This window comes from Caretta caretta, chromosome 13 (genome assembly GCF_965140235.1).
Source record: "Caretta caretta isolate rCarCar2 chromosome 13, rCarCar1.hap1, whole genome shotgun sequence".
In the NCBI taxonomy this organism is placed as follows: domain Eukaryota; kingdom Metazoa; phylum Chordata; order Testudines; family Cheloniidae; genus Caretta; species Caretta caretta.
In genome coordinates, this window is record NC_134218.1 from 25,451,607 (window position 1) to 25,464,421 (window position 12,815).

The window sequence follows — 12,815 nt, forward strand, 5'->3', positions numbered from 1 at the left end:
TACTATTATTCCCAAATGCTGCGACTTGCATTCGCGTTGCTTCAGTGTGCTGGTCCATTAGGAGGTTTTCAAATGCACTCAGGGTACTGGGGCACCGAACTTCCATTTGTGCCTTGGGAAATCTCCTCCTCAAGCTAGAATATGAATTGTTAGGACATTAGTAAGGATGGCTTTGAGGGTAAGGTACTGGGCGAGAGCTGGGTTCAGTTCCCACACAGGCTCCCTGGAAGGTGTTGTCCCCGTGCCTCTGTTTTTCCATCTGTACAGTGGTAATATCTCATTGCTTGTGAGGATCTCTGATACTAGAATGATTGGGGAGTGGGCAGAGCTTAGATGGAAATGCTGTCACTTGTAATATGACTTTTGGTTTCATAGCAGATCCAAGATGGGAGTTGAGCTGGCCTATCTGTCTATATTAGGTTTTGCTATACTGCCTGTCCCTTTCCCCAGTCAAGGAGACATGGGTCAGAGAAGATTCCTCAACCCCATCGTATGGGAAGCCTCCCCGTGCTCATCTGTCTGAACACACACATATACAGTTATCAATATGCTACTCTAATACAACGTCTAAAAATGTGTTCACCCAGAGAATGTGACCGCTTCGGCCGAGCGGCCTATTGTTCTCGTTGGAGCAGTCAGGTGTCTCGGGTTTTCATTGTAGTCATGGAGGGGAAAAATAGAAGTGTAAGACTTTTAAGGGGAAACCTGAAGAGCATTTTCAGCGCTGGAAGGAAATGGCTGAGAGCCTGTCCTGTTCAGGGCTGTGCCTTGCTGGACAGGGCTGGGGCTGACTCCAGGGGCGGCTGGTAGCTATATCCGGATTATAGGTGTTAGGGAGTGATTGCAGGGGAGCATTACAATGTTTCAGTCATGGCGTAAATCCCCACTCACCCACCCCTTTAAATCCTGAGCTGAGAGCTGTTGCATTGTCTGAGACCTGAGCACGAGAACACACAATAAAAGGGATCAGCAGCTGGCTCTCCCACCTGGGCTACTGCACCTCTCCTTGCTTTGGCACAGCATCCCCTTGGGAGCAGAGCGGGATGCCAGGGAGCTATACCTCTGACTGTCTGGCAGCAGATGTCTCGTCTGCAAGGGTGGAGCATGATACCAGGTGGATAGAAAGCTGGCTAGATTGTCGGGCTCAACAGGTAGTGATCAACGGCTTGATGTTCATGTGACAGTCTGTATCAAGCAGAGTGCCCTAAGGGTTGGTCCTGGGGCTGGTTTTGTTCAACATCTTTATTAATGATGTGGATGATGGGATGAATTGCACTGTCAGCAAATCCGCAGATGACACTATGCTGGGGGGAGAGGTAGATACGTTGGAGGATAGGGATAGGGTCCAGAGTGACCTAGACAAATTGGAGGATTGGGCCAAAAGAGATCTGGTGTGATTCAACAAGGAAAGTGCAGAGTCTTGCACTTAGGAAGGGAGAATCCCATGCACCGCTACAGGCTGGGGACCGACTGGCTAAGCAGCAGTTCTGCAGAAAAGGACCTGGGGATTACAGTGGACAAGAAGCTGGATATGAGTCAGCAGTGTGTCCTTGTTGCCAAGAAGGCCAACAGCATATTGGGCTGTATTAGTAGGAGCATTGCCAGCAGATTGAGGGAAGTGATTATTCCCCTCTATTCAGCACTAGTGAGGCCGTACCTGGAGTATTGTGTCCAGTTTTGGGCCCCGCACTATGGAAGGGATGTGGACAAATTGGAGAGAGTCCAGTGGAGGGCAATGAAAATGATTAGGGGGCTGGGGCACATGGCTTATAAGGAGAGGCTGAGGGAACTGGGCTTATTTAGTTTGCAGAAGAGAAGAATGAGGGGGGATTTGATAGCAGCCTTCAACTACCTGAAGGGGGGTTCCAAAGAGGATGGAGCTCGGCTGTTCTCAGTGGTGGCAGATAACAGAACAAGGAGCAATGGTCTGAAGTTGCAGTGGGGGAGGTCTAGGTTGGATATTAGGAAACACTATTTCACGAGGAGGGTGGTGAAGCACTGGAATGGGTTACCTAGGGAGGTGGTGGAATCTCCTTCCTTAGATATATTTAAGGTCAGGCTTGACAAAGCCCTGGCTGGGATGATCTAGTTGGTGGTGTTCCTGCTTTGAGCAGGGGGTTGGGCTAGATGATCTCCTGAGGTCTCTTCCAACCCTAATCTTCTATGATTCTACCAGCATCTGTTGTTCTGGTCCCATCTGTGGGAGTGAAGCATTCCCAGGCACTTGGGAATGCACTATGACGAGCGCTTAGGCTGAGCTATAGTAGAGCTGGGACAGGCGCCAAGGCACACTTGCCTTTAGCAGACAGGGAATGTGGGCCAGTGGGTTGAACACAGCCCTGAGAGCCAGTAACTCTTGAGCTCTAATCCTAGCTCTGATGCTGACTTGTTGTAAACGCCTCAGTTTCCCCTCGATATAAAATGGGGATAATACATGCTAGTGAGGATTAACTACAGCATGGCAAACATTATAGGGGTGCTCTGGTTTAGGGCCAGAGAGGATGGGGTATGGTGGGCAGAGCCTTGTAGCCAGGGCAGGTCATGTGCGACCGTGAGCTCTGGAGAGCTAACTTCTAGCTTTGCTGTTTCATGCTGTTATTTCACTTGCCTCATTTGAGCCCCAGCAATGCAGCCCTTCCCTTTGAGGCCACCAGCCTTCTGACCACGAAGGACAAGACTGGATTCTGTCTGGGGCTTATCCACGCCTGGGGCTGCATCTGCAGCTCTCCTTGTCCCTAGACCTGCTTCGGGAGTGAGAGATGAGGATTAGAAATGGCCCCCAGGTCCCCTGCATGGCAATCCAGAGCCCTAGATAAAGGGCACCACGGCGGCCCCATTGTGTTAAAACACAAGACAAATGAATGTAAAGTGTCAGCTCCACAAATCTCATCAGGTCAGCAGCTTTACTAGGACTCTTGGCCTTTCCGCTAACTGCCGATGTGATGGCAGTTTAATAGAATATCTGATCCATCTTCTTTCGGGGCAAGTGCCCTGCCCTTGGATGTCAGTAGACTCTACCATGATCGAGCAGATCTCTGCCTTTTCTTGCTGCTCTGCTCCTGTCTCACGGTCTGTTCTCCAAAATTTGTAGGACAGACTAACATGCCTGTGTATGGTATGGGAGACCGTGTAAAACCTTGGACTACACAGCATGTAGGGAGGTCTTGCACAAAATGAATCCCAGATCTGAACTGATTGTGGCCTTAATCTTTGCAAAAGTAAACCAACGCCCTCTTTTAACTCACTTCTCTCCCTATCGCCTCCCCCTCCCCTGTATGTTGTCTAGCAGGGGGATCTAGGATGCATGTCCTGGTATCTCAGTGAGCATCAGACAGGAAGGAAAATGCACAGGGTGGAGTCGTCTGTCTCTGCTGCACAAAGGGAATGTTTGTTTGGTTTTTTTCTCCTTTTGAAATTTTAGGTAAACAAGGAGTGATCAAACAGCATTTTGAAGCTTCAGTAGGGGTTTGAAACACATTCATAACCCCCCACTTCTCCCCTCCCCCCATTTCACTGTGTGCCAGGTGCCATGGTAGCGACAACCAGAGGGTATTTTTAGCTTTGATTCGTTGTGTGTCCAGGGTCTAGAAAGGAGCTGCATCTTGACAGGGAGAGAGTGAGCCACTTCATTACATGCCCAAAGGCGGGAAGCTGAGGGTGCATTTTTAATGACACATCCCTTTGTAATTGACTAATCTTGTTTGTTGCAGTTAGTTAGTGGAAAGCATTTCTGGCTTTGACAGAGGCAGTCAGGTGTGCGCCCACGGAAAAGTGTCGAAAGCAAGGAGCGTATGTCAAGACCAGGAGGGAGGCTGGAGCTGGGAAGGGGGAACACAGGCTGTTTACTAATCATGCATATCTTGGCGGGGTCTTGGAGCCACTATCCCTGTGGAGTATGAAGGGGCTGGAATACTGAGGGGGGCGCTGCTGGTTTTTCTAGTGATCTGGTTGGGGAAGCAATGAACGAATGAACAATGGAAGTAATTAAATGTTCTAATTAGATGCACTATTGATCTGGCACTGTTTCTGCTGGCAGGAGCTTTTGTCGATATTGGATAGCATGGGAAGTAGCTGGGCAGTTGTGGGTTTTTTTTGTGTATGTTTGTGGTGTTTTGGTTTGCTTTTTCCTTTTCCCAGCCAACCGAGCGGGTGCTGGTTAGCAGCTGGGTCTCAAAGTTAAAGGATTGGAGTTTGATTATAATAAACAGTAGCATTACTAGGTACGTTGTTGGCAGTGAGGGATGGAATTGAGATGGGCAATATTTAGGCTGAATGTTGGGATGGGGGGAATTTCCAGCCTTTCAGACGGATCCAGCTGTGGAATCATCTTTCAAGGGATGATGTAGCAGCCTCGTTTCTTGGGAGTCTTAAATTTAGACTGGACAGAACAAAAGAAAACTTGCTATCAGGTGCAATCCTGCCCTGAATGAGAGTGGGTGTTACCTGGATGAGACAGGACTTGCTACATCTTTCCATGTCTAAAGTCTGTGTTGTATAGTGTCTTTCATCCCAAGGCTGAAAAGCACTGTCAAATACCATGGCCCCAGTTCATCCCTGGTGTAGCGTCGCTGAGGTCAGGAATTAATTTGGCACAGCATATAACATGTCTGTATAACTTCTTTGTCTAGGCATATTTTCAGTAGTATCTGTCACTTGCTGGTGAAATGCAGCTGACTCTGGGGTGGAACTCATTGTCAAGGCAGCAATGGTAAACAGCAGGTTTATGTAGGAGGAGCAGTGAGGAATATGTCCAGTTGAAACTGCCGAGTGAGTTGTGGGTAGGCCACCTGTAATTGCCCAAGTTACAGTTTGGCCAGGACACCACAATTAGCACCCTTACTTTTGTGAAAGCTGCGTCCTTAATGCCCAAGTGGTGGTCTGGACCTCCGTTTTGCTTTTATCTGCGAGATGCTCTTTCTTACAGTACCAGCTCTGCCTCAGCACTGACTCTGCCCATCTGAGCACTGTCTGGGGTCGTTCCCTCTGGGCGGGTGAGAGCTGATGTGGTCACAGCCTGATGTGGGGTGGCTGCAATGGTGACCCTCTCCCAGACCCAGTTGAACGGTTAATGCTTGGGCAAGCTGCCCTTGGGGCTGAGGTGGTGCTCTCTATCATTTACGTTGTCCACTCCCATGGCTGATAGAAGGGGAGGTGGCGTAAATCCCTGTCCTCCTGCCTGTCCTTTGCTAAGGTGATAAACATCTACTCTACAGTGCACTGGCCAAGATCTCAGTGAGTGCCTGGGTCTGCTTATGTCTGTTGTATGGCGCCTAGCATTTGGCATGCCACGCAGAGCCCTGCTTCAATTGTTCTCCATCCAGCAGTGACCGCTGGCCAGGATTTAAGTGGCTGGTCCACCAATCCGCTTGTATGCCTCCTCCAGCTATAGGTGCTGGAACTAGGGGTGCTGCCCCCCGCCCCCCCCGGCTTGAAGTGGTTTCCATTATATACAGAGTTTCCAGTTTGGTTCATTGGCTCTCAGCACCCCCACTATACAAATTGTTCCAGCCCCCTTGTCTGCAGCTGAGGCAGGCTGGTTATTTGCTAAGGCGGCATGTGACACATGAGGACGTTCTCGGCAGGCCTGCAAACGCTCACCTCTGGCTGAGACCGCACGATGGAGGGAAAGAGCTGAATGGCAGCAGTTTGCGGCTGCCGGCGTGGGTCTCCCTAGCGCCGCTAGCACCAGTGGTCCAGGGAGCTGCTTGGCAGTAAAGATAGTGAGCCCCTGGCAGGGGGTCTTGTTTCCTAGGTGGCTAAAGTCCTAGGGCAGGTAATTATATTGTCTTAACTGATACAGTGACGCTCACCCTGAAGCATCCCAAAGCACTTCCCAAGCTGTCATGCACAGGGATCTCTTAGCTCAGCCAGCCTCCAGGATAACAACTTGACACAGCTGCATAAGGCAGGAAGGGAGGGAAATGTGTGTGTCTAATTGAAAGCACAAGGGAGCTTTGGTTAGCAGAATGATGTTTGGGGGGTGGGGGTCTGTGTGCAATGAGTTGGTTTGTCTCTGTCCTGTTGTTAGGCAGCAGTTCAAAGGCTTAGTGTTTGATGGAGCGGGGCACAAGCACAGGGAGATGATGAAGAATTGTTTCTGCCTGAGGCTCCTGGAGTGCTGTGCGCACACTTGTTAATTTACCCTCGACTCCCCTGTGATGTAGATAGAATATTCTCCTCTCCATTTTACAGATGAAGAAACTGAGGCATGGTGGGTTCCCCTCCTCCACCTTGAAATTTCCAAGTATTCACCAGTTCTGTCTGTGTCCATTCTTGGGGGCCCATTTTTAGACACCTAGAACCTGTTTTTTGGAGATGCTGAGCACCCACTTGGCCGCGCTGGTGGCATCTGTGGGCACGTGGCACATCAGAAACAGGCTGCTTCAGCCCCAGCTCTTTGGCTGCCTCACTTATTTAAGGCTCTTGCCAGTATAGGCCTTGATTACTCCCCAAAGCCACGCAGCAGGTCAGTGGTGAAGCTGGAAACAATCTAGGTGTCCCTAAATTTCAATGTCTAACCATTAATCCCAGGAGGCTGGGGGTAGCCCTGAATGGCTGGGTCTTAGCAGTCTGATTGGCGATGAATTTGGGTCTCCACATCTTAATTCTCCTGACCTCTCAAGCAAGAAACCAAGGGTTGGGTCCTCTCAAGATATTTGGGTGTGGGGTGGCAGGCCCTCTGGGGTAGTGGGGGAGGAGGGACAGGATGGTACAAAACTGCCCAGCAGGGAGGTAAGGTCCAGTTTTGAAGAGAGCTCAGCTCTGCCTTAGAAATCCAGTGTTGTCCTGCGTTTTCAATAGCGTGCACCTCCTCCAAGCACAGACAGGAGCCAGAGGTCCCATTAGAAGTGCTCCACCCAGACGCTTTCTCATGTAAACACAGTGAGGCTGTTGTTGCACGTTATCCCTTTTGATGTTGGATGCAAACGCTATCTGTCCGGCCCTTTTTAAGAGGTTTCTCATTTAAATCAGTGAGGATCATCTGCATCCAGCAGCAGAGAAGCAGTCGGGGAAATATTTATTTAAAAAATAAAAAAAGGGGGGTTGGGGGATGGTGCTTGCTGTCCAGGGAGTAGCGCATTGATCTTTTTACTGGAACCAGGAGTTCAAATCCCAGTTCAGGTCACCACTGATAATGAGGTTGATGAGCTCTAAGCCTCGTCCCTGATGTTCACTTCACTAACACCCAAGCAGCTGAGTGCAGAGGGCAGTGTGTGCTTGCAGAGGTCTAATAACAGGAGTAGCTGGGCTGGCTGTGGGTCAGGCTGTCACCATGTCGGCAGAGCCCCACTAGGGAGCATTGCGCTCTGGCTGGATGAAGTCAGTGGTATTCGCTCCACAGACTGGCTCCTGAAGGTAGCTGGTGTAACTGCCCAGGCATCCTGAGCCAGTGGTTATCCAAGGTACCGAACTGCCTCTCGCAATCATTCATGCCCTCAGGAGGCTGAAGGGACTGGATGGCTAGTACAGTGGGTGCGCTGGCCAAGCTAGCATCAGGCTTCTTCAGACCACTCGCTCCCCAAAACTGCAGATGCACTGGTGATAATGTAGCATAAGCCTCGGGGGGTGGGGTGGGGAGGTTCTCTTAGAGCACAGCTAGACGACGGAGCAGCGTAAACGCCTGAGCCTTCTCCACTCTATGGCTACCAGTCATGGGAATTATGGGTTTGAAAAAATCCTAGCGTATAAAACCGTCCTGATCTCCCCCCCTCTGGCCCAAGCCCCCGCCTTACTCTAGATGGACGCTGGTGTCATTCTGCTGGGCTCCTGATTGCACAGGAGTTGAACTGACACAGAAGTGGAGAAAGGCCTGGGTCACTATTGTCTGAGTTCTGTAGTTCAGGTGGAGTTCTCACTCCCGGTCCAGCCCCTTCTCTTTCCGTTGCTCAGATGTTGCTGGGGAAGGTTACACTGGGGGACTGAGACTTTCCAGGCTTTTCCTTAGCCCATCTGTGAATTTCTCTCCTTGGAAGCTTGAGTAAAACTCTCTCAGCTTTTTTGCGTTATTTTTTGTTCTGCATGGAGCCCCATATCCATAGTCAACTGTGTCCCAACACATGTTAAGCCCTGCCTCTGCTGGCGGTGCTGTCTTCTGATGGGTCATTGACATGGGGGGAGGAAGGATTCATCCTCTCTTACTGAATGTGCCACGTGTGGTTTTTGGAGGGTAGGCACCAGACAATCCATGCCTGAATGGGACTGAAACGTGGCCGTGCGGTGGCAGCCAGAATGTTGCCGATGACATTTCCATGGGGCTGTATTTGGTGGGACCCTGACTGCATCACACCAGAAGGCAGACAGCAGGCCAAATTCTGCTCTATTGCATCCAGTATACACCCACTGATTTCAGTGAAGTAACTGTGGATTTATACTGATGATACCGGGCTAAAGTCTGCTCTCAGTCAGTCTGTGAGGTGGTTGTTAAAGTGTATGGCATACATTGGATGCAGTTAAATGGTCTCATTAAATTAAAATGAAACTTGGAGCTGGTGCAGCTTAGGTCGTGGGGGTCAGATTTTTCAAGGGGGCTCCCATTAGTACACATGCTTCTGTTTGTGGGCTCTGTGCATATGAATGGCACTTTGCGTGGCCGGAGCAATGGATTATGTGCCATCCTACCTGATCTGCATTAGTGCCTTGCATGTGAGTCTACTCACAAATTTTACCCATGTATGTGTTGGAGGCCCATTGGAAAATTAACCCTTTATTGTAAAAGACCTTTCTTGTGCAAAAGTAGGAGCTATCCCAGCTCTTCTGTAGCATTCCCAAGATGGGCCTCATAAGCTTCTCTCCAGTCTTACTCAGAGCCTGTAATGTGAACATCCCGATTTTGTTCTGGTGTGTCATACAATTACATGGATGCAAGTGCTCCTCAGACCTTGCAGATCTTTGTCCTCCAAAAAATGACTACATTTTATGGAAAAGACCACTCTAAAAACCGCTCATGCTGTTATGGAACTTGTTTGTTTTGTGAGTGCATTTCATATCAAACATGCTCAGTTCTCCAGTAAACTACCAGTCCTGCAAACCTCCCTTTGACATCTGTGAGTCCAGCTGGGTTCTTTGTTGCTCATGCATTATCATTTAGAATAAAAACTGCAGACCAAATGTTGTCCTCAGCAACACCTGGGCAACTCTGTTGTCTTCAGTGGGGTTGTACAGGTGAAACTGAGGGTTATAAGACAATGGCACTGCACAGATGGCTATGAAATTAGAACTTGGTTAATGATTCACTGTGCAAGCCAGGAAAGTATCCAGTTCACTTTCTCCCAGCAGTGTTGGTTCTGCAGGGCTGCCTGCAGTAAAGGCGGGCTTTTATCACTCAGATTAGCAGTTCTGTTTCTGAATACACAGGGAGCAGACCTGCTCAGTTAGAAGGTGCTGTTTCATCTAGACCTGTTTCAGAGTAGAGTGCGCATAAATGAACCAATTCTTATAGAATTGAATACAGTGCTCAAATCACTAAGACACCAGTGAGCTCATGATGAAATGAGTGATGCTTATTTCATGTCACTTCACAGCATCCATGATTTTGATCATTTTTGAGAAGACCCTTCGGATAATTTTTTTTTACGCTCTCTCTCTCCCAGGTTCTGAACGGTGCCTGAACAGAAGTTAAAGAGCCAGGAGTTGCCATCGGAGACAGGGTGAGTCTATCTTTGTTGTTCGTGACCGTTGAGTCTCTTTCTCTAGCCAAAGGCAACATGTACATTCACGCTTTTAGGAGCAAGCAGGTTTTCAGTGGTGCGAAGGGATCCCAATCCTGATTAGGGCCTTATGGGTGCTACTGCAGTGTGAATAATAATGGGTCCTGATGATAAATGACTAGATCTCCAAAACCCACAGGAAGGGAGTACTGGAAATAGAGGTGCAGAATGCTATGGGTCAAATGCAAAGCTCAGAAATGGTGCTTTATAAGGTTCTTTGTGTGCTTTTATTCACGTTTAGCTATCAACTTGAAAATGGGCTGATTCTTGTGGATGAGGCTATTTTGAAGCTCTGCATTTAAAAACAAACAGAAATTCAAACTATTTTTCTGTGTTTTCAGTGCAAAATTTTGCACAAAGTGAAATTTAGGAAGGCAAAATCGGTGCAGATCAGCAAAAATGTGGCATTAAATTCTGTGAAATGAAACCTTGTCTTTGATTGTTGAGCTGCTTGGAATGTGGATTCCCTGATTTCGGGTCAGGCTGTGTAAGCATGGTTTAGCTCGACCTCTAGTTTTATGTTTATTCTAGGAATGCTGACAGTGCTCTGGGATTGGGAACGGAGCGAGGGAACGAATGTAGAAACCCTCTCTGTTAAATCACAGGGGTGCCTGAAATGTTCAACCCACGGGTGATGAGGTGCTTGCAGCTGGTTGTTCGGTTATTGCGCCTCTTTGTGGATAGCTGCGCAGTTCCCCTTTCTGTTCGAGTGCAATGAATGTATTGTTCTGAGCAGGAACCCTAGCATCACCCAGGGACTCGGAGAGTGAATTCACTCTCTATGTGGCCAGTTTGGGAGGGTTCTTTATGCTGGTGGAACATGGTGAGGATGTTATTGCAACCCCGTGTGACGAGATACAGGTGAGGTGAGGTAGAGATGGGGAGGGGACGGTATGTTCCCAGTCATGTGCCATTCTCAGCCTGTGATTAAATTAGGGGCTTTGAATGCCTCTCCTCCACCCTCTAGAGAAAACAACTCTTTGGAATACTCATCCCTTCAAGTCTTTGGACAGCATGCAGCCTTTGATGGGTCCCCCACCAATCCAGTGCACCAATCCACTGCCATCTTACAGCTTTCCCTGCCAATCCAGCCTGACCTATATTGAGCTGAGGCAGTGTGACTCTGTGGGGTGCAGCTGTGCCCCATGGGCAGCTCCCTCTCTCGGGAGCCTGCAGGCAGGGTTTGAACTGCGTGCTCCCGAGGTGCAGGGCTTGTTCACTGCACATGGGGCCGTAGACGCAGCGTTGTCAGAGCAAATTCCTACTGGGCACGTGACCCAGGCGGGAGAATCCTTGTCTTTGAGGAGAACTGTAAGTGGGTCACTGTCATTGATTAAAGTGTAAAGCAAGCATGCCCCTCAGGGCTGTGGATTTTTCTCTCTCTCTCTGAGCCAAGGCCGCCTGTAAAGTTTTATGAGAAATTTCTGCTCAGTAATTCCAAGCAGCTCATCCTTCAGGAGGTCTGCGTGTGCATCTGTAATAGTTCAGTACTGGTTGGCAGCTCTTTCTGCCACATGGGGTGCAGTATGTCTGTCTGGCCTGTGCAGCAGGCACCTGTGACCAGGGCACGAGGGGGATATACAGAAGAGGTGGAGAATGGGAGAGACTACAAAGAGATGTGCTGAGTCTCATTCAGTCCTTCTCTGTGTTAGGGAGGTGGCATGGCTCAGTGGTGGGATCAGGCTGGGAATCAGAGGCTCTAGGTTCTATTCCCAGCTCTGACACGGATTTGCTATGTGGCCTGTATGTGCCTCAGTTTCCCTTTTATTGATGTGGATCATGCTTGCTGACCTCTGCTCTGAGGTCTCCAGGTGAAAAGGCCTATGCTGAAAGGCCATGCTTTGAACTTGCACATGTTACAGCTGACAAGGGAGAAGTGGTTTTTGATACAGGAGGTCAGACCAGATGATCACAATGGTCCCTTCTGGCTTTGGAATCTGTGAATGGGGAGCTCTGTGTGGTTGCTAGCAATAGGTGATGTGCCTCATCTCCCGTAAGTGAATTTTCTGGAAAGGTACTCGGAAGGTGGAGCTGGGTATAGAAAGAGAGACCCAGATGGACGGACGTGGTGGGGACAGAAAACAGATGTACACTGGGACCGGTACCCCCAAATCGTGCTCTCACTCACTGATTTGGCTCCACAGGGGTTGGCAGCATGGGGGTGGATCCCATGTGTAGATGGGTTTTCTGCTGCCACCATCGTGTGGGTCAGGCCTGCTCTGAGTGGGATTGGGCCAATGGCTCTGGAAGCCCCACATGGCCTATCTGCACCAGGCTCTTGAAGGTGCTAACACTGGGGGAGCTGAGCCATTGTGGGCAAGAGAGGGACATTTCCCTAGTGTAGCTGTCTCCATAGTGCTCTCTCTGGCTTTCTTTGGTCCACTTTTCTTCCATACGCCAGGTGTAACAAGCCCATGAGACTTGCTTATAACACACAGGAATTGTAAGCCCCCTCCCCTGTGTGTGTGTGTGACTTTTCTCCCCTGCCCCTGTGTGTATGTGTGTCTTTCTTCCTCCCTCCTGCATATGTCTCCCTCTCTGCTCCCATGTTGTCTCCTACTTGTTCTGCATGGTGTAATTTCTTTTGGTGCATATTCATATATCCCCGTGACAAGTCCCAGAATGCACTGCACTTTCTCTTTCCTCCTCCCCCCACCAAACACTGCATAGCTGAGCATGTTTGAGCTTTGGGAAGGTTACAGGGAAGTTGTCCCAGTAGAAGACTAGTAAAAATCAGCTGGAATGAAGAGAGACTTTGATCAGCTTTCTGGCTGACAAATGAGAGCTGTGAGACTCTGATTCTTAACCCTGTCTTTCCCAGCAGACTTAGGAAACTGTCCAGGGCTGTATACAGCCTGCTTAATTTCCCCAGGGACTGTTGTCAGTGGAAATGTGATACATATTCCACACCTCTTTTGCTTCAGTCTTCACTAAAATAGTAAATTGTGATCAGATATTTAACACAAATAAATATTAACAACAAGGGGGAAAGAACACAAGCCAAAATAGGGGAGGAACAGATTAAAGAATATTGAGATAAGTTAGATGTGTTCAAGTTGGCAGGACCTGATGAAAGTCATCCTAGGGTACTTAAGAAACTAGCTGAAG

The 12,815-nt window shown here is 49.0% G+C and overlaps 1 protein-coding gene across 4 annotated transcripts in view; it reads left to right on the top strand.

Moving 5' to 3' along the window:
- EPB41L1 (erythrocyte membrane protein band 4.1 like 1) overlaps positions 1-12,815 on the top strand; it is a 152,008-nt gene that overhangs the window by 4,717 nt on the left and 134,476 nt on the right. For all 4 annotated transcript variants that reach the window (XM_075118827.1, XM_075118826.1, XM_075118824.1 and 1 more), the window contains exon 2: positions 9,591-9,647. The gene's annotated coding sequence lies outside the window, so the exon portion shown is untranslated. The remainder of the gene's footprint in view (positions 1-9,590; positions 9,648-12,815) is intronic.